This window comes from Melanaphis sacchari, unplaced genomic scaffold, assembly GCF_002803265.2.
Source record: "Melanaphis sacchari strain LSU unplaced genomic scaffold, SCAv2.0 Contig72_pilon_pilon, whole genome shotgun sequence".
NCBI classification, from domain to species: Eukaryota; Metazoa; Arthropoda; class Insecta; order Hemiptera; family Aphididae; genus Melanaphis; species Melanaphis sacchari.
In genome coordinates, this window is record NW_020271519.1 from 1,330,068 (window position 1) to 1,352,606 (window position 22,539).

The window sequence follows — 22,539 nt, forward strand, 5'->3', positions numbered from 1 at the left end:
ATTTATTTACGGAACTTTCACCAATTTAAAATTACACATTAAAGTAGCCAAATAAAAAATACATTTTTCAGTACTTTCTTAGTAAAAATTAAGGGTTACGAAATTTTTTTTTACAAAATAATGCTTCGAAATTTACTATATAACAGAGCGATATATAGTCACTATAGCTAGTCCACCCTTTCTAAAACTGAAAATACAAAGTAAATTCTATGAGATTTAAAACTGAACTGTATAGCAGCACATAATTGATAGTAAAAAATGCATTCCAAAACTGTATTGTCAGTAATATAAACATCAAAATATGCAATTTTAATAGCGAAATACAACCTTTATTTTACAGTCTGTATGTAATTATAATAGTCAATATAAACATGATATAACTTGTATGAATTTTAACAACTTATTATTATTAATAGGGATTTGAGCTGAATTTTGTTATTTGTGCAAAATATATGGTAAAATAATTTTAATTGAACAATATTAGTAATACAGTTTATTGTGAAATATTTTATTATACGTGTATTCAATTTTTATAAGATATAATAAACATCAATATGCAGGTATAATATATTGTACTTAATTTATTTTGTATAATAACACGTAACTATATATTATAAATAATTTATATCCACAAGTTTAAGTTATATACTATTATATATCATTATTTTAGTATACATGTTACTAAAAATGGATATATATAAAAAAAAAATCATAACAAGTTAGCTGTAACTTATAAAAATTGTATTGAAAACCAATAAAACAAAATAATGATATCCTTTAAAAATAGTTTACATAATATTAAAATGCCGTTTGAAGTACTACAAACATAGAAAGAAGTGTATTTTTCAGAAGAGCTATTTTTTTCTAATATTAAAAATGTTATTTATTATAGACTCGTTAACTTTTTTATCGCAGTAAAAATTAAAAAAATAATTTAAAATTATGGAACATTTTATAATTATATTTACAAAGTGATTAATTAATAAAATAAAAAATAAAAATGAATGGGTGATTGATCAGCAGAGCATTCCATTATTAAATTCTTATATACCTATGCAAAAAACATAATAATATATGACGTGCAATATAAAACTATAATGTTTAATTTCAAATCGCATAATTGATTAGAACATAGTATTGTGTAACATTAAATTTGTGTATTTTTTTTTTTTTTAACGATAAAAGAAAACACTATATTATTATTTTTAGTATTTATATTATTCTGTACTAATATTAGTATATTATTTATTTTTTTTTTCTAACTATTGATTTACTTTGTGTGAACGATTTTTAATGAATTATCCTGAAATGAATATTACACTATTATACATAATAATATTAGATGGATTATACACCGCACAAAAACATTATATTTTAATCATATTGTTAAGTTGACACAACAACCAATGTTTTTGAGATATGAAAGATAATATATTCTTTAGACTAGGTTAGTTTATCTATTTCTATGTGCATGGGTTTTAAAGGATCATACATACCTACTACCTATATTAAAATTACATTATCATATTAATGAGCTGACACTGTCATCAGAGAAATATTATAGTTAGCCAAAACTCAGAATATTATATGCTACATAATATGTATATTCTGTTTAAAGCGTAGACTTATATACCTATAATATAATATAATAATATACTCATTTCCATTTATTATGAGAATATCATGATGAATTATAGAATATATATACAGTTTGGACAGTGCATATGCGCAAAAATTGTAATATTAAATGTTACCACTCCAGCTGTAAAATAAATTTTATTATAATTTAATTAATCCATTATATATTATATTGGTGAGTGGTGACATTACGATGCAAGATGAAACGAATTATTTTCTCTTTTGAAGTGTATGAAGTGTATGTCGGTGTATTAATAATATTATAATTATATAGGTGCATACTGTCAACTACCTTAATTGAACGTCAAAATTATATTATATAGAAAATTTAATTGAAGCTGGAATTAATTTTCTGGTTGTACACGTTTTTGTGGTGTATTGGAGGTAAACCCTTGTCCGCTTAATTATTTTAAGTACTCGACAAAGCAATAAACTTCGATTCTGTCAATTTAGACCTTTCCGCAGTAAACAATTACAATTCACTATGCAAGGTTTGTTGCAAACCATCATCTCGATGTTTAAATTGCAATCCTTAGTTAACATCACAATGCGATTTTAAAAGATGTAAATACATTTTTTCATGAAAAAAAAAAAAGCAAATTTAAGTGACAATGAATATTTTGATAATGTTTCACACCTTTAATACTCATGAAATAGAAATAAAAAGTAATATAATTATCAATATATAAACATGTTGGTGCCAATTTTAATAACTATTTTATGTGATATAAAAACAAGTTATAATATTACCAAAAAAGTATATCGTCTAATTGTAATTTCTAGCGATAGACTAAAAATTATGTTTTCACAATCACAAATAAAACAGCACTGTTTGTTTTTTCTACCATAGATTGTTATTATTCTCGTATAGTATACACCATACACATGTAATATAATATATATTTTGAAATATTATTAAAAATTGCTGTAAACGTATTTTATAATATAAAATATAATAATAACTATATAATACCTATTATATTATACAATAATAACGATTTTACATTTCTTCATATTCATATAATGTAAACTTTTACGTCTTATAATTATATTTACAATACAGCTTAGGTTCCATCATATTGAAATATCGCAATATTATTATTAACAGTACATAGTAATAACAATTCTTTCGATTCGGCTTGTATTATGTGTTATCGGTTATACTTTTCATTTTAATGTATATTCGACATTTTTAACACCGCCAAGATCTACGAACTATTAGATATTTAAAAATATTCATAATATATTTTAAGTGAAAACGTGCTATAAAACAGAAGTTTTAAATTTTTGAATCATCATAGCGTCATAATATTATGGTATTGACATCACATCTACAGCGATCAAACAGGTATGTTTAATTTATTGAAATATTTAATTAATATAAAATATAAGGGAATGTAGGGATTGTTTGGTAAATATCTTATCTTTTTTTAACTAAAACTTTTCATTAATAGATTATCAGACTTTTCTTGAGTATTCAACTTTCTAATTAAAAACTTAATTCAAGCTTAAATATAAATAGTTATATTTGGTAAGATTCATCTAAACATTCTTAAAAATTATTTTTTTATAACTATTCAAAGTTTTATAATGAGGTTATTATATTGTAATATTACTTGTTTATTGAGCACAGTAAATAAGATTTTACCAAGAATCGTTCTATGTAAAATAACTTTCATGTCTTTAGATAAATCTAAATATCTTAGTATGACACTTATTATTTTCTGACATAAAAAATAATAAAAGGAATTGGTGAGCCTACTCCTGGTTTTTGTATTTATTTACAAATAAAATTCATATAAAGATAAAGATAATAGCTTGTAGTTATTATAAACATTTTGCTTTCAAATTTAAAATAATCTTATAAAATACTTGTTCAAACACAACTATTACTTGTCAAAAATGATTAACCACTTTACCATTGGTTTAATCAAAATTTTGTACAAAACATCTTCCTTACTTTTTATTTATTTTTGTTAATACGAAAACTTTTTAATTTAATATTTATTATTGTTTATTTTAAATAACTGTACATGTCAACCAATTTTAATAAACCTTAGCATCAAAAAGTACTAATAAACTCTGAATAATCTTTATTATTTTTAAAACTAATAAACTTATTTGAATAATACTTATTTGTAAATTTATTTTAAAACAATAATATTATCATATTAATAATTTATAAAATTTATAAATTTGAATTAATGACAACTTTAAACTTTCCATAATTTACTGAACTTTGTTGATTTTTATAATATCTACTTATTTTTGGATTAAATTTTTCAAAATAATTTACCAAAATAAAATAAAACTTTAGTATATATATATATATTTATAATTATAAAAATCTAACATAAAAAAATACATCAGAAATGAAAATGAGATCATTAAAATATTTTATAACCAGTCCAATGACAATTTTGAAGTTGTACGTTATAACTCATGCATGATGGTAATTTCTAAATTAATAAGTATGTAGAAATTATTTTTATAACTATGGTAAATTTAACTATATTTTAATGTAGACATATTATGCATTAGATGTATATCATCGTTTTAACAAAATAAAAAACCCAACTAATTTTGTGAATTTGAATAAAGAATTAAAAGTTAATTAAAATTCTGATAATAATTTGATAAATATTTTTTTTTGATCTTCTCCACGCTCACTTTGAATACAATTTTGTTGTCACTACTACCTTGTTATGATTTTGACTTGAATAATAAGTACCCAAAAAAAAGGTATAAAAAAAATTAATTTATTAATGATATTAAATTTAAATGTGTTTTATTTGTATGACAATTGACAGGTGACAAAGCTGTTGTAACAACTTTATCTATATTGATAAACTACATAATCCATGAATTAGCCTACTGATAAATTATTATATTATTACCTATTTTATTATGTATACAATTATTTTATATTAAATTTATTATAATCGTATTTTTATATAAAATATATTATTAATATATTTAAGTACTTTATGTTTTATTTATTTAATAAGTTATTATAATTAAAATATGAGTTACTATCTCTTAATATATTTATGGATTATAAATTCTTATCGTACTAACGTGTATGTGATGTTGAATGATAAACAAACATGCAATTTTATTTTAAACATTGATATAACGCTACAAAAATAAGTGAATTATAGTTAAATTATAACTAGTTCATTAGTATGAGATATTAATTTTCAAAGTGAATTTAGTGTATTTATGTAACATTGTAAGTTTTTGACTAAGTATTAACTACATGATATTAAATGTACACATTGAATTAAAGCTTTCTTTAACGTTTTAAAAATATTTTCATAGAGTATTTATTTAATAATACTATCAGGTGTAAACGATGACAAAAGTTGTTAACAGTTATTTTATAATAATAATTTTTACAATAATTATTTGATATATTGTAATGTAAGATGTTTAAACTTAATATTGTTTAATCATCTATGAAATTTAGTATTGCATAATAGGAGGTATTTAAATATAAACCCATAATCATCACCGATTCCTGTAAAAATCGACAATCAAAATAATATTTTTATATTTATACATTGAAGTAATATGGTTGATAAATATTATGTACTGAGAAAAATATTGTTAATTCGATTCATTCACACAAGTGTATGCATTATAAATAAAAATCATTACTTAGTTAATTTTTATTTTAGAAATAATAGGTATATTTTAAATATTCAATTTTTTTCCCTAAAAATTGTATAGTTTTTAAAATATTTTAGCACATTTTGAGCTTCTTATAGGTATTAGAAATTTTCAAATTTTTTTTTAAACGTTTTAATCAAAATGTTGACAAAATTAGGAACATTTATAATTTACCTGTAATTTCATTTATAAAATGGTTAAATATAATAATTTTTAAATTTTGAAAATTTAATATATGATTTCCTTAATCCTTATTAATTTTTTTTTAGAAAAGTACAAAAATCTAAAATAAATCTTGAAACAGTATGTTGCTGAGAGGATGGCGAACTGCCACAATTTTTATAACAGATAACATTGTATGTGTTCAGTATTATATCTTTTTTCTTTTATTTATTTTTGTAACAATATTGGAAAATGTATTACACTATTTAAACAAATATTAAAAACTTATACACATTATAAAATTGACCAACAAAAAAATATAAATTCTACAGTTTTTAACTTCGTTTAAATTTTTAATTTATATTTTATTAAAATATTATACATTAGTTGATTTGAATTAACTAAAAAATATGGTATATAATGGTATCGTATATTTGAATATACCATTAATTCGAATAAACTCGAATGTACAATTATTAATAGCTATTTTCCAATATACCTACAGTAAAGTACTATTTAAAATATATTAATAATTACTCTATATTTGTGTCTTTTATTGATAAAAAAAGACATATTCCAAAAGTGCTTAAGCTCCTTAGCTAGGGAACTTATTCGTAAGGAATAGAAATTCTTTTCTAGAAGTTAATATTGTAATTGGTTTTCCCGATCACGTTACAATAACTAGGCATAATTTATTTTTAGCTTTTATGGGCATTGATGTTTTAATTTTGATGAAATTGGATATTTTAATGAAAAATAATGACTTTTCCACTAACGATTTCACTTATTTTGTTGTAATTCGACAAATATTAATCGTAGGAACCTGAAACTTTTCACCATAACTCATATTTCACATATTTTATATTTTAAATACGCAATACAAATTTATCCATGAAAATACTAAACCTATATTTGCATCGTTATTTTATAATTGTGTGACAGTATTTTAAATTATAAGTTATAGTAACAATAATATTTATTATGATATTATATTATAATATACGAATATATGTTTGCCAAAAATTAATTGAATCTATTGTACTAGGTGCTAATAAGTAAAAGTGATAAAAATGCTTTATAAAAATATCCTTATAAATTTATTGTATATTATTAACAATAATTATGTATCACTAAATTTAAATTGGACAGATCTTTCACAAAGACACAATACTATTTAAATCAACAATAAAATCTAGTATATCTTAAAGGAGCAAAAAATTCTTTGTTTTAAATATTTAAACTATATAATATATTAAGTATTAGGTGATCATGACAAATACAAACAATATCATAATATCACACTCGTCACTCATGATCTTCTAAAATGTAAATTCCTGGTTTGATTATATTATACTGTGACTCGATTAAGAACAATTTTTAGATCTATATTTATTATTTATAAATATATATTTATACGTAACAAGTAACAGCTAAGATGGAATGAATTTTTTTTTAACATAAAATAGAACGTGATATATATATATATATATATATATGTGTGTGTGTGTGTGTGTGTGTGTGTGTGTGTATTGCTAGTATTAGATATAGCTAAGACATATACATCATTATTTTCTGCAGTTACGTATTTGATTCATAGCGAAATCTCTGCTACGAATACAAATCGTATCCTGGCATCATTTCACAAAACATATATCCATATATATGTATACACTTATTCTACTCATCCTTCTAATATTATATATAATACATTATGGTTCACCCTAGAGAGTTAACCACATTAGAGATATATTAAACTTTTAGGCAAGTGTAAAATTGGTCCCGCACGTGTCGTTCGACGAGCAACAGATTAGTCGTTATTTGCTGTTTAAACGTATTAAATGTATGTTTATTTGAAAACTGGTATTTACATTTCATATTATATGTATAAATATATACACCTATATGCTATACCTAGATATAACACAATAATGAAATGAATAACGGTAATGAGAACGTTTATATAAACGCCAATATTGGAAACAATATTACGTATTGATGCGTGGTTTATATTTAAGCAATAAATACATTATAAAATATAAAAATGAAGTACACACACACACACATATTACATAGATGTATATAATGTGTGTAATAATTATACAATTTAGAGATCGTGACGTTAATATATTTTTATATAGTTCTATGTGTATACCTTATATTACTATGATGATAATAATTCAATGTAAATATCAATTTTATTTTGAGTGTTAAGTAAATATTCATTGAACAATTTAAAGAATATATACACTATATTTAAACTAACGCATAATTAAATATTTTAGCTAATTTACAATTTGATTAAATTGCGTTTTAAAATCAATTGTTCAATATCAGAAATTCGTGATTCTAATAAGACGTCATAATATTATGGTCGTATAGAAATTAAATTTGCTTATAAGAACTAATGTTAACGTAGACATTATTATTGCATTTAAGAATGTTTTTAGTTTCTTTTTTATAAAATCCCAAAATGTAATAATACAAGTTTTTTTTTATAATTCAAACAGCATTTTGAATCAATTATCAATGGTGACAATTTACGTTTCTAAATCCATGATATGAGTCTGTTTCATATTTATAAATTATACCAATCACAATTACTTTTTTTGAGTATTCCAAGTTTATTATTAAATATTTACTTATTTTTATTTATACGCTTGATGGTTAAATTGTTATTGAAACCAATTATTTTGCATACAATTTTATTTACTTCATATTTATATGATACATAGTTGTATGTTTGGCTTTGCAGTATACACTTATTAGTTATTAGTGCTATGTTTATACGCAATTTCCTTAAGAATTTTATTAAAAGTTTTCAGTTGGTTCAATAGGTGATATATCAGGCTTCAGCTGCGCTTTGATCATCGTAACTTTAAATTTTAAACTTGGTATTTGATCTTGGATTATGGTTTTACCTTATTTCAGCTATAGAAATAAAACAATATATCAAATTACATTGCAGTACGAAATTGAATGAACGGATTTCGTAATATTATTAAAACTAAAAGTACCCCAATGGCTGACGGAAAACAAGGATAAATAATGGAAAACGTTTTATATCAAAGGTTTGTCAAAATGCACCCATACAAGTTATATTTATATGTCAACAGTGAAAAGCGAAATAGAAATACTTTATTTGAGTGTAACAGAATAGTGGCCAATTTTTCCAATATTCCATAATAAATATTATGTAACTATAAATATTATGAATAGCAGACACGTGACATAATATATTTAAAAATATTTATATAGTATTCTATAGTATTCACATCCTCTAGTTTAATTAAATTCACAATATACATTTTTAAAAGTCTTGGTTTATATGAAATTGTCTTAAAACGACCAAAACAGAGTAAACAACAATAATTAAACGTGGTAACATATTTTATTTATGAATATCATTATGACTACGTAGTTCACGGTTCGGTAGACAATATTTTACTCGTCATAAAATTAAGGTTGAAAGTTTTATAAACCCATCTTATATATTATGTACCTTAGAGAAATTAAATACATATGGTCCTCGAGTAACGTAATATAAAATAGAACATATAGGTACCTAACATATTATATGTAATTAATTTTAATATTTTTGTTTCAGTATGAATTAATTTTGAGGAATTCTTGACTATAAAAATGAATATTTTATAAACTTTTAACAACAACAATATTTGCAGATGTTTGTGATTTTGACAAATTACATCATAGTTGTAATTTTAAACTAATAAAAAAATATTTTATTTTAAACATTTTTAAAATTATTGGTAAATAAAATATTTTTGAGGAATTTCGTACAAAATGTTCAAACTTTTTGACTCTTTAGGAAAAAAAAATGATAATGCTTATAAATATCTCAAAAAAATAGTCAAAATATTTTTTAAATGTTATGTATAGAAAATATAAATGAAAATATTAAGTGAACATTTCAAAAATCTGGTTTCGCGTAGTTTTTCGTTTTTTTCATAATTTTTTCTATTATTTTTTTCTGATTATTTTTGTAATCTCTGAAAAATGTTTGCTTTTGATCATATTAAGTATAGACTAGATCTAATTTTCTACCAAAACTACCCCCAAAGTTGAAAATTAAAGATAGCTTAACTGCCTCAAAAGATGACATATAGAAAAAAACACACACATTATTCTAAAATTAATTTAATTTGTCAAGCTAGGTAGTAGGTACTAAGATTCTAAAATATTTATGGAATTTTAATTTCTTAGAGCTCAATATAATATATATCGAATATAAAATATAATCATTTATATTATAAATTATAATATTATGTATATTGTATAATATGTGTATTTATTAAAAAAAAAATATACGAATTTATAATAAAGTTAATGATGCACGAGACACAGGATTTAAGTGATTATAGAATAATAATAATATTGTTATTCTCTATGTTTATTGAAAATCTTTTTATTTTTAACAATACATATTTTAAAATATCAACCTTTTACTTTTATAATCGGAAGAAACAATATTAACAATTTCAAAAATATAAATAAAATAAAATGTTACAAATCGATTGTCATTATAAAATGCATTTGTATAATTTTTCATATTATATTATCGGTATAAATTATGATATTACTATACAACAATAGTTTATATATTTACAATAAATAAATATATATTTTAAATGTATAACAAGTAATTATGATTGCCGAGTACGCGATCTTATTTATTCAGCCGTTCGGTGTATAAAATAATGCGTAATACATTGTACTATACACGCTAACGTCAGTGTCAAACTAGCACGTCAGGCTGTTGGTCTCGTTGTCTCTTTAAAGAGACATGCAGTTAAACAGCTGTTTTTCACTATCCGATAGGAATTCAGCATTAGAAATGGTTAAAACATTATTCGTCGTATATCAGCCTCGAGAGAAAAAATAACATGAGGTATAAATTCATATAAACGACGAGCTATACCTGCCTGATAAGAATAATTCGAAATAACGATTTTTTTCAAGACCAAATGTTGTCAAATATACGTAATCGTTGATAAAAATTTATAAATTGATTGTGTATCGAAATCGATGTTTTTATTCGATTCTACGTATAACATTAGTAATAGAAATAAACTTTTATCACGTTAGTTCAAGAGAATACTTTTTGTTATAAATTGCTTCAATCGATGGTCTCTTGAAGTAGACAAATGGACTAAAAGGTTTAAGACGTATAATTGGACATTTTATAATAATTCGTAGATATTAAATTATATTTTGTTGTGCAGACGGCTATATACTAATTACATATATTGACACGTAAAAACGTCTCCGTGTCAGTTGATCTTACAGTCTGCGAATTCGCATATTTTATGATATTCGACGCAGCGACATAAAACATTATTATTATTATTATACGTCATTGATGGGATCTCTAGACTTCTTAGGCGTAATGTCGTATACAAAACGGTTTTGGAAAGTCGTTGCGTGCGTTTTATTTTCTCCATTCGTCCACGTCCATCGATGGTTTTTTTTTCTCATTTACACTCACATCAACCCCTTTGGTTGCTGTCGTCTCCACGTTCATCGATCATCGGCAGCGGCGGTGCGGAGAAATACCCGAAAGCGGCGAAAACTCCTGCATAGATATGGTTGGCTGGAGGGGCACCGACGACGCGACGTCCCGGACCGCAATAAGGGCGTGAACGTGACGCTGACAAATAGTCAAATTGATCGGAGACGTGAGCCAATTTAAGAACCTCTCGTCTATTACGCCACCGCTTTTTCGGCCGAGGGTTTGTTATTTTCTGTCGTTTATTTGCCTAAGGAATTGTCGGCCGAGTGTTGACCGTCGTCGTTGCGAGGTAACATATTAATAATGCATTATAATATTGTGCTTTCAGTACTACAAATGTACAACAGTCGTAAAATACAAGTCCCGCAGTGCGTATATAATACTGTTTCAAACACTTTACGAAATGATCAAAATGTTTTTAGCTCATAATTCTAAACCACGTAAAATGTGTGTATGTTCTGTTAAACAGTTACATGCGTGTAAATTAAACGATCTATTCGGTACAGTTCATACAGGATTTATATGGTGGGATACGATTTTCAAAACGGCGTATAAATTTATTCATTTTGCGACTTTTCCGCGGATTGATCTATACACGTTTGCGAAACGGCGTGTCTGTAAATTGTAATATTATGAGATTATTTACTCACCCATATGGATGTACGTGAGACAATTGAGCTCCAGTCGATGGAGCAATACACGTATTACTCATTGTAAATGTAGGTTTCATAATATATTCACTAGTTTTTCTTTTTCTACGTCACGTCTACTTCGGTTTTTTTTTTACGCTTTCAATATAGTCATTAATCATTTATTGATGTTTTAAATCGCGTTTTGCAAAAAGTCCTATAACGGCAACTCTAAAACCGCATTGTATTATTAAAATGAACATTATCGTAAACATACATAAAACTATTATATTTTATATTTTACATATTTGCAAATATTGCAGAACCTGCAGTATTCCACATTACTTGAGGTTTCGTTTTATTATCTACTAACCTAAACAAGATATCGAGTAATATAAACTTTTTGAAGTGGATCTCTTCGATTTAGCTGATCAAAATATTTTTAATAGTTATTTAAATCATTTATGAAGTCTTTTGTCATTATATTACTTTGTATATTATAAGATTTTAATTTACATAAAATATTTATTGTATACGTAATTAAATTAAATTTTATTTTATTTTTTATTTTTTTTTCTTGTTAACAGTAATATTATTTTGATAAGTTATTATTATTTTAAAAATTGTTTTTGAGTTTTAGTCCATGTATTACTAAATAAATATCCATATTTTTAGGCCGCAGCAAAATGTCCCTACGGTGAAACGGCCATGATTATTACTTATTTGCACCAATTCGCACGCGGATATCGAACGATTTTGTTATTCCTGAGCATATTTAAATTAAATAACCGAGTTCACCCGTCATTTTGCAGCTCGATAGCGTGTTAACCGTTTTCCCGACAGACAATGGTCTCAATCAACTGGCTTTTATCGAGCAACGCACTTCATGTTTCATTGAAATTATAAATGCGTATGTATTAATCGCGAGACTACTATGTACATCGTAATTGGAATTTATACCGTTCATGAGATGTGATATCTCTGTTCCAACGCATTCAAAAAGCACGGCCGATTCTCGTAATAAAATATATTATAATATTGTGTAGAGTCAATTGAGCCTGCAAACACGTAATGCGAGAAGTCATTCAAATTAGGAAGTTCGTATTGGTATATTAAAATTATATTATAATATATAACAAGGTTATTTATTTGTTTATTTTTACGAATCTTACCATGCATAGCCTCAGCTCGAAACGTAAAGTAGACACAAATTGTACATATAATATATAATGTGCGTGTGTGTAAGTTTAAATCTACCTCTTTTAAATAAGTATGAGAGCACTGTTAATAATACTCATATTATCATTAATCATTATACATAATAATTATATATTCACGAAGTGACGGATTTAATCTAAGATACTCATTTTTCTATTACACAATTTTAAATAATTACAAAACAACCTTTTTAGAAATAAAAAAATATTTTTTTATCGTTATTATTTTAAACTTTTTGATTTTTTACACTTTTATATTTTACATATTCCGAATTATTCAATTCCGAACAGTTATACATATTATTCTGAACAGAATATTGTTTTTATTATTTTTATTTATGAAATTACATTTTAGACGAGTAGCGTATTAGCTATAAGTATTTAAACTTTAGATGAACAGAGTAGTGGACCAACATGCTATCCCTGTACTATTCCACCAACCATTATACAATCATCTAAACTTAAAATATTTATAAAAAATAAAATACTTGTCCGATTAAAGTTTACTTAACATTATTCTACTTTAGAACAAGGAATCAAAAATTCGTAATACTATTAAAATAATAACAACAAAAGTAATAAAAATATATTCATTTTTATAAATAATATTTTACCCACTTAAGATTATAATTATGAAAAATATTTTTAAAAACATTTTTCAAATAACTAGTTTCTTATATTAAATTTAACACCTGAAAAATACTTAATTAATTTTCCTCAACGAATATTTTATAAGTTAGATAAGGTATAAAAAATTTTATGACCAGCTTTAAATTAAAAACTCTACCTTAATCTCTAATATTGCCTTTTGAGTACCTATTTCACTGCGTACCATTGACCGTTGTAAATAACACTTATATACATTGTATTCAATATATATATATATATATTGGAAGTTTATATACATAGTGATAAGTTAATAAATAATCTTAAGGTACAATAATATTTATTCAGCCTTATTACAAAATATGAATAGTGAAATAAGTTATTGACTAAGATTTTTTGATGACCATGTATAAAATTTGAGATACTGCAACGCCAGCGTGAGACTACAGCAGTTGCAGCTGCAATATCAGTGCACTTAAAGTTTCATATTTGTTTGTTATATAATGCCACGAGTAGAAATCTAAACAAATCTCTCTACGAGAGCGCTTGCGAAACGAGATAGAAAGGTTTACTGCAAATTTATCGGCGGTTTATTTCTATAGTCATAAAAAATTTTATCATGTCCTGGCCATTAAACGGGGCACTTAAACGCGTGTAGATTCGTTTGCGAACGAAGAAACTGAAAAGTCTTTATCATCCATACGATGACACAATAAATAATATTTATATATAGATGATGATTAATAAAACCACGTTATTTTTAGTTTTTTACCGGTTAAAATATTTACGAAAATTTGCATCAACACTTATCCACTAATGGTTTTACGCATATATTGACCATAATTATAAAAGACATGTTTAATTAATGGAGTTATTTACATCCATGTATTTGTGACCAATACTCAACTATACAATTTTTGCTCGGCCATTTTTTTGTCTCATTATTGAACAAACTACTTTGATGTCTACAGTAAAATAAAAACACTTTTATAGAAGGATAAAAAAAAAAAACAAAGTATAATCTAACTATTAAATAATATATAATATATATATACACATACACCTAACCTAACTTCGCATAAAAAAATGTACTTAAATTCAAATCTTAGAATAAATTTAAGAATAAAATCAATCATAAGTGATAATAATGAACCTGATGATGATTAAAATTCAAAATTCTTACCAGTTTTTACGATCTTGAATATTGTTACGGATGAACTGTTCGATGAAACTTAATTATATATAATTGGTACTTATTCATGTTATTAAAATCTTAAAATTAAACTATATCAGAGGATTGGGCAAGAGAGCTCAAATATGATATGACGTATAGTAATAATCGATGTGTTGGTATATTTATTTAAGTATTAAAGTTGAAAATTTAAATTTTATATACTGGATATATGTTTAACTGCTTTAAGTTCATTCTTGTCATCATAAAGTTTTTGTTAAAACCTATTCACTCATGCATTTATTTCAATTTCCAAATAAATCGTTTGATTATTTTTTTTCATATAATTATTTAAAATTATTAAAATGTAGTAAAAAAAGATTTATAATGAAGCTTTTATATCTAACAAATTTAATATTGCATTATACGTAGAATATCATAAATCGAAAAAAAAAATAAAAATAAATATCAGCATTATTGTACAATTTTTATAAAAGTGACCATCAGTTGATCTTTTCCTAACTTCAAAATAGTTAAATAAATAAAAAGTATTTAAATATAAAGTCTTTAAATCACGTATTATTATTATCTTTTTTTGCACGATTCAAATAAAAATATAAAAATATTTATTTAATAATATTTTTTTTATTAAATAAAGCTTTTCATCGTAGACACAGTTTTACACCCACTATACGGATAAGATAAATATCTAGGATAATTCTTATTTATACTGTTAACTTTTAAATTAATTAATCATATTTATCTCAATTCTAATAAATTACTCAGTATTGTGTGAACAAAACTATTTTTTTACTTAAACTGTCTTTTTTATTCTATTATAGTACTATATGATAATTTTTGTTATATATAATGAAACATTGTCTCCCTAGACTTGTCACCTGCACGGCTTATTACACCCTCGAGCCACAACAGTATTTGTTTGTCTTTTGCCGTCACGTAAATGCATAATAATAATGATGTAATGCAAGGGGCCGTATAATGACGTCGATTTGTAACTTGAGGCGTGGCAGACTTGATAGGAGTTATACGCAGGCGGTATAATGTTCTATAATGGATCGACCCCATTTGATAATAATAATAATATTATTAACATTAGAGGTATAATGTACCTCGGCGGTGGAATTGGTGTTAATAAGACCGACAACAACCGTGGTTTACATATACATACAATACAGGTAGATTATCGCAGCTGTTATTGACTATTGTTATTATTATTATTATTATTATTATATTGTGTTATAGTTTTAGTGTATGAAAAACGTTGAATATATATAATAAATCTATAAATAAATAAACGGCTGTGATGTGTGTATGTGTGTGCGTATGTATAAACGATTTACAGCCAAGTCTATCGCACTCTTGGTTTTGAAATATAGTACGTAGATTCCACTTATAATCAAGAATGTACACCAGGGAGCTTAATTTTCAAATTTTCATTTTAAAGAGGGGTTCATAAAATAATTAACTAGTTTACAACAAGGTTTTTTTTTTTTGTATATTAAGGGTAGCCACATAGATTTCATACCATACAATAGTTATTAACATTTTAGACTTGTATAATATAGGTATTTGGTCAAAAACTCCAAAATAAATATAATAAAAATATGTGTAGTTTACTGTTTACATCAAACAGAGTTTAAAATGGGATAAATTCACTGATTTATTTGATTTTTCACAAGAAACGCTGTGCAGAATTAGTTAAAATTAATAAATATTTCTAATATATAAAATCAAAGAACTAAAACGATTAAATAATATTCATACATTATCCAAATTTGAGCTGCAGTTCTCGACTGATTTTTATAAAAATGTTTTAAAAGATTCAGCAAGATCTGTAACGTTACGAAAAATTAAATAGTTATTATAATTTAATAAAATTAGTATATACCTGTAATTTATATTTGGTCAAAACAATCCGATTAACATCCGTATTTAAAATCTGTACTGTTTAAATTTAGTGGAGCTCAAGGAGTGCTAAATCTATAGGTGTTTAATTTATTGCAAACGAATAATTGTAATGTGATATATATTACGTCATGTATAATAATAACGTTGGCGATCGAATATTTACCATATATGATAAAAATATATTCTTCGTATACATTAAATTCCTTTAATACATTTCCTACTCGCGACCGCGTTAATCGCGTTTAATTTGTTACTAGCACTCACAGTATACTCATCCATATAGGTGTATAGACACTGTTTCACATCGTGAAGTTACAAAACTAACCTTTATATCTCTCCCTAAACATCCGAGATTTACCATATTATCCGAAACCCGATGAATGGCACGTGCAGAAAGAGATATATTATTGTACGAAAGTGTTTATGTGTGTGTATACAGTATACAATGTAGTTTTTATATGACTTGACATTCAACCAAGCACCACCCATGTCGTCCTTCAAGATTTGTGCAAATGGAAAACGTTCAGTCGGGAAATCCAATTACAAAAACCACTATTCAATTATCTAAAGGTTTTTGTGAACAGAGTCTGTTGTTTTCCCTAAACTAATCTCGAAAATTTATTAGTTATTTTTTTTCGCCGCTTCATTCCAAACTGTTACCAGATTACGTTATTCTTCTTATTATTTTTTTTTAGTATACAAAAATGTGTATTTAAAATATATACATTTACACTATTAAATGTTTATACTCTTGCCATTATACAATGCGTATAGTCATAATGTAGCTGTTGTAAATTCTACTTTAATACCACCGTAATGTGAAATATGTTATTTATATTATAAATTATTATATTCCATGATTTTCAATTAATTCATAATTCATATAAAATACAAATGCATTTGTGGAGTTATGTGAGGCTTACAAAAAAATAGGTATATATTAAGTTTTTTTGTCAGAATCGGAACTCTTACTGAAACAAAAAAATAAATAAAACAAAACAAATTACGAGTATAATTTTTTATCGTGTCTGACATTTTTTTTTTCAAGCAAATTACATATTATTATATTTCAAGAAAAAATAATTATATCATTCATGAATAATAAAAACATACATTTTTGCCGTTACGTAATAAACAAGCCACATTATTATTTACCAAAAACTGTTGCTGTTTAAAAAAAACAAAAAAATTTAGTTTGAAAAAGAAACAATTTATCGTTAAACCTGAGATTTTTAATCGTCATCAAAATAATTAAAAATACCTATTTTAGCCAACACTTTGAATGTAATAATACGTTATAACAGTCAATAAAACTATGTCTATATCGCATAAATCGTTAACTTTAATTCTATAGTTATACTACTCATACTATATACAATATACGCATATTAAGCATTTAACTACGTTAATATCTATCGTCGACTAGTAATTTATTATGTAGACGAGATGTGTTGTACAGTTGACGTGTAGATTGCCTACCGTTGACATGCATGCATATATACATCTTTCTTTGTCTTACCCTTACATGAATATTTGTAAATTATATTTGTATTATGTCTACAGTTTCAGTGCTGACTGTTTTACAGTCACACGCGTTTGGTGCGGTATTCCCTCACACTTTGTATAGTCCTGTTCTCTGTTATTTTTATTTAATTGGATAAAAAAAAAATAAAATAAAACGTGTGAATATACATTAAGTATATTTATGTAATATTAAATTATTTTATATTTTATTATCATTTATATTTATTTTTTAGATTTTGATTTTGATGAAGTGATAGTTGATTGATTGATTATGTTAGATATGTGTATTATAATAACCTATATTATGCAGATACGAGTAGTATATTATTATTTAAAATTATAGTTCGCCATAATAAATCAGAAATGTATGAAGTTTCATAATAAGTTATAGTAATAATAGTACGAATAAATAATAATTTTGCAAACGTTTCATGATTTAAATAATGAACGCCTAACGAGTCTTTAGGCCGTTGGGTAGTTAAAAGGAATATATACAAACCACTCTCCCAACAAATGAAATTAGAAGGCGAAAAGTACGTCTACGCTCATATTAATACATACACACACACAAATATATATGTATGTGTATTTGTGTGTGTATAACCACGACTCTCGACTTTAAATTATTCAAAGTGTTTGTATCCTTATTAAACTCTATAATTCACACATACGAGTTATTAAGTCGAATTCGTAATACTAGTCCGCAGTAAATAAAATGCATAATAATGATAATATATTCGATGCGAACAAGCGTATCCTGTTATATATAAACACGCGAAATCGTCGCAGTATTTTCCAGTTATTTATTTATTTTCAACATGCACTTCGATTGAACATTGTTTTTTGTCATTTTTTGTCCCCTTACCTCTCATTGTTGTATTGATAAAACACGATCATTTTTGTAACTGCTACTATTATGTATAATAATGAAAGTAAACCGTATAATAACCAAAATCGTTGCTCAGCTTATATCAGTTAATCTACAATAGGTATAATATAAAATGTGAGAGGAAGCTGTAATATGCTTTTAAGATACTTCTCTAAAAACCATGTTACTGGTTTATTTTGATAGTATTTTTAATACAAAACGCACTTTTACAATGATTTATACGTATTACAATAAATTCTGATTTCAATGTTAGTCTTATTCAAGTATGATTATCTTTACAGAATAGTCATAATTTGCTATTCATCAAATAATCAGCAATAAGTTTTATATCGTACATGGATCTTAAAATCAACAACGATTTGTAGCATCGTTGAAAGTTCTAAATAAATATATATGCACTAATAGCATCACACGTACGTGTGTCTTGGAAATTATTGTATTCGAAAAATATAATACTAAATAATTATAAAATCTATTTTGGACAGTACAAACATAATATATTTATATAGTTATCAGCACTAAATAGTATATTATATTAATATGTATTCGATATAGGCGCAATAAAATATAAATCCTGTACGTTCCAGTCAACGCCCATTTATTTAAATAGGTATATATTTCTATAGTGGTTTGTTTATAACTATTTCAGTTCAGCCGTTTCATTTGTTTAAAATGTCTGATAAATATCATTCGACCAGTATTGATTTCGAATGGCCGAGTATTTATTTTAAGTTTTTTTTTATGAGCAATTAAAAAATATAAATCACTAATACGAATCGCTAGTTGACTAATTTTTATGAATTGATCAAATGAAACAAAGATAAAAAAAAAAAAAAAAGGAATACAATTATTCATTAATTTTAATACTCACTATTTTTCATGCATAAATTTACTACCAAACTTTTATTACTTTTTATAATAACAAACATTATAATTTTCCATTCGTTCGTACACAATATTATTCAATCTTATTATTACTTAAATTATAAACGCTGCATATTATAGATATTATGTGCATAAATATTACTTAAGCGTTTAAAAAGAGAGTAGCTTTAAACTGTATGGTTTTTAATTGTAATATTTTATGACATTTTAGTAAATTATTATTCAATAAATATAAGTACGTAATTATTGTTGAGTTAAATAAAATAATTTTGTAGTTAACAAAATGTACATCGTCATTGCACAATATAATGTGTATGTTATATTTATGCAGAAAAATATATTTCATGTACAACCATCATCTAATTTATAACGTCATATTATTGTTTGAACTGTTATCAAAATATAATTATTTTATAATAGGTAATTTTTTTTTTTTATTGAACTTAAGCCCGTCGACTAAGGCCATTAGCTGTTGTAGGGGTTATGAACTGTGGGTAGAGGTAAGGTTGGTATAGGTAGGTTGTTTTACGATTGTTATGGTTGTTACGGTTGATAACAAACACGTGTATGTGTGGCAAGGTTTTTAACCACTACGAGCCCGGGTGGTCACCCATCCGGGAACTAGTAGCTGTGGCTGTTACTTACTGCCAGTCGCATTCTGCCAACATACCACACCAAGCCACTTAATAATAATTGTTATGACGTTAAATACATATTATGTACATCTTTTTATAAGAACGTATTTAATAATAAAAAAAATAAATGATAGGTAGCATATTTTCTGCTGTACAACATAAAAATACGAAATCAGAATAATAAATAATTATAGTATTTTTATTACCTATCATTCGAAACGATGACGATAAAAAATATACTTAGTACAATATTAATATAGTAACACGAAAAGTGATATTATTGTAAAATTTATAAACTAACGAATGAAAAATGAAAGAGACAAAGTTATACTTGTATTATTGTTAAAAGTGTACAATAATGATTTTCAGCCTTTCGATATCGTTTTACAGACTTCCATCTGGTAGTATAGCTCTCTATAGCTCATTAGTTTTATTAAATTATTTATGTTATTTTATAATATGCGGTTCAAGTAATATTATGAAAGATTGGTTTTTGGTCTTACAATACAAAGAGTGTATTATAAATGATAAACTTTAGACTTTAAAAGGACTGATATGATGTTTATATTTTAATTTTTTTGTATCGCACTTCTTAGTTTTTATAGTACGATTTTCAACTTTAAGGGTAATTATTATGATAGCAAATCAGATCTAGTATGTACTTAAAAAAGAGAACAAAATTAAAAATTCCCTGTTCACTTTTTAAAATAATAAAGGATCAAAATAAAAAATTCCTACATTTAATGATTAAAAAGTTTTTTGGTAACAATTGTTACCAAAAAGTTAGAAAATCTTCGTTCATAATCGTATCTCACCACGCATTATCACAATAATTTATCATTGGGCTCAAATTTAACATATCCATTTCTGTTACTTGCTTAACGACGAGGGACACTCGAGACCTACACCTGTATAGTAGAACGATTGAAAGCACTGTTGATTTTAAAATGTAATATTTTAGAGTTATGGCATATTATGAGTTTTCATAATTTTAAAAGATACAAAATACAAGTCTATTGATTTTGTCGCATTACCATATATTATCAACTGCTATACTCGTATAATTGTCCGTGTTATTTCGTATTTATTTATATCGGTTATTGCCGATAGTTCTTTTTTGAAACGTAAAGGCCATTTTACGGTCGCGCTTTCGGGTAAATAAGGTACGCGCATACAATATATCATTCTGAAAAGTGCAATGGGCGACCTACCCATGAACGTTGCGTTTTGTTTACAGCACAGTCATGGAAAACATTATATTTTTTATGCGATAAAATAATCGTAAAACACCGTCTATACGTTAAAATCCGATAACTGGTAAAAGAGGACCAGCCGAAATACGAACGCAAATTGGGTGTTTTAATGTCAGACGACACTTGATTTATTTTCAAACACTATGTGCGAAAGAGACACAGAGACAGATACATAATACAAAAATATAAAAATGTAGTTTAATGCGTAGTCGTCTTTCTTGGCGATGTAGGCGCGTGCTCCGTGAATAACAATATAATATATTGGCAGTTCAAAGACGGTGAGTTATATATAGTTGTTTTTTTTTTCTGTTATTCAAACAACATTTTTTACCTATCATATTTTATCATGATTAGCTGTAATTTTTCTTTGCACGACAGTACGGCGTCTCTTCTTGATCTTCTCTTCTTCGACATCATATGAATTAAAAACAGCCAGTGACGATAATATATATATATTATAAATAATATCCTACTTACTTTTTAGTTATTTTTCTCTCTCTTATTAGAATAATGTTTACGTCGTTTTCTCATTGATGAATGTACTGTTGTTCAAATATCACATAATAAACATTTTGGAAATTTTTCTTCTGACTTGTCGAACCTCGAGACGACGTGCTTTGTCATCTCAATGCTACAAGCAGTACAATAGATTGTGCTGACAAAAAATATTCATATATTACCTTTAGTATAATATATAAGTACGCAGCACATTATCGTCATTGTAAAAAACACTCTTTAAAAGCACTAGTCAATACATTATATACCCAGTAGTACCGTAATATAATTTATTGTTTATTTCAAT

At 25.2% G+C, this 22,539-nt stretch overlaps 1 protein-coding gene across 2 annotated transcripts in view; it reads left to right on the forward strand.

Moving 5' to 3' along the window:
• Positions 1–22,539, forward strand: part of LOC112600849 (E3 ubiquitin-protein ligase highwire) — a 286,261-nt gene that overhangs the window by 219,458 nt on the left and 44,264 nt on the right. The gene's annotated exons all lie outside the window — the stretch shown is intronic.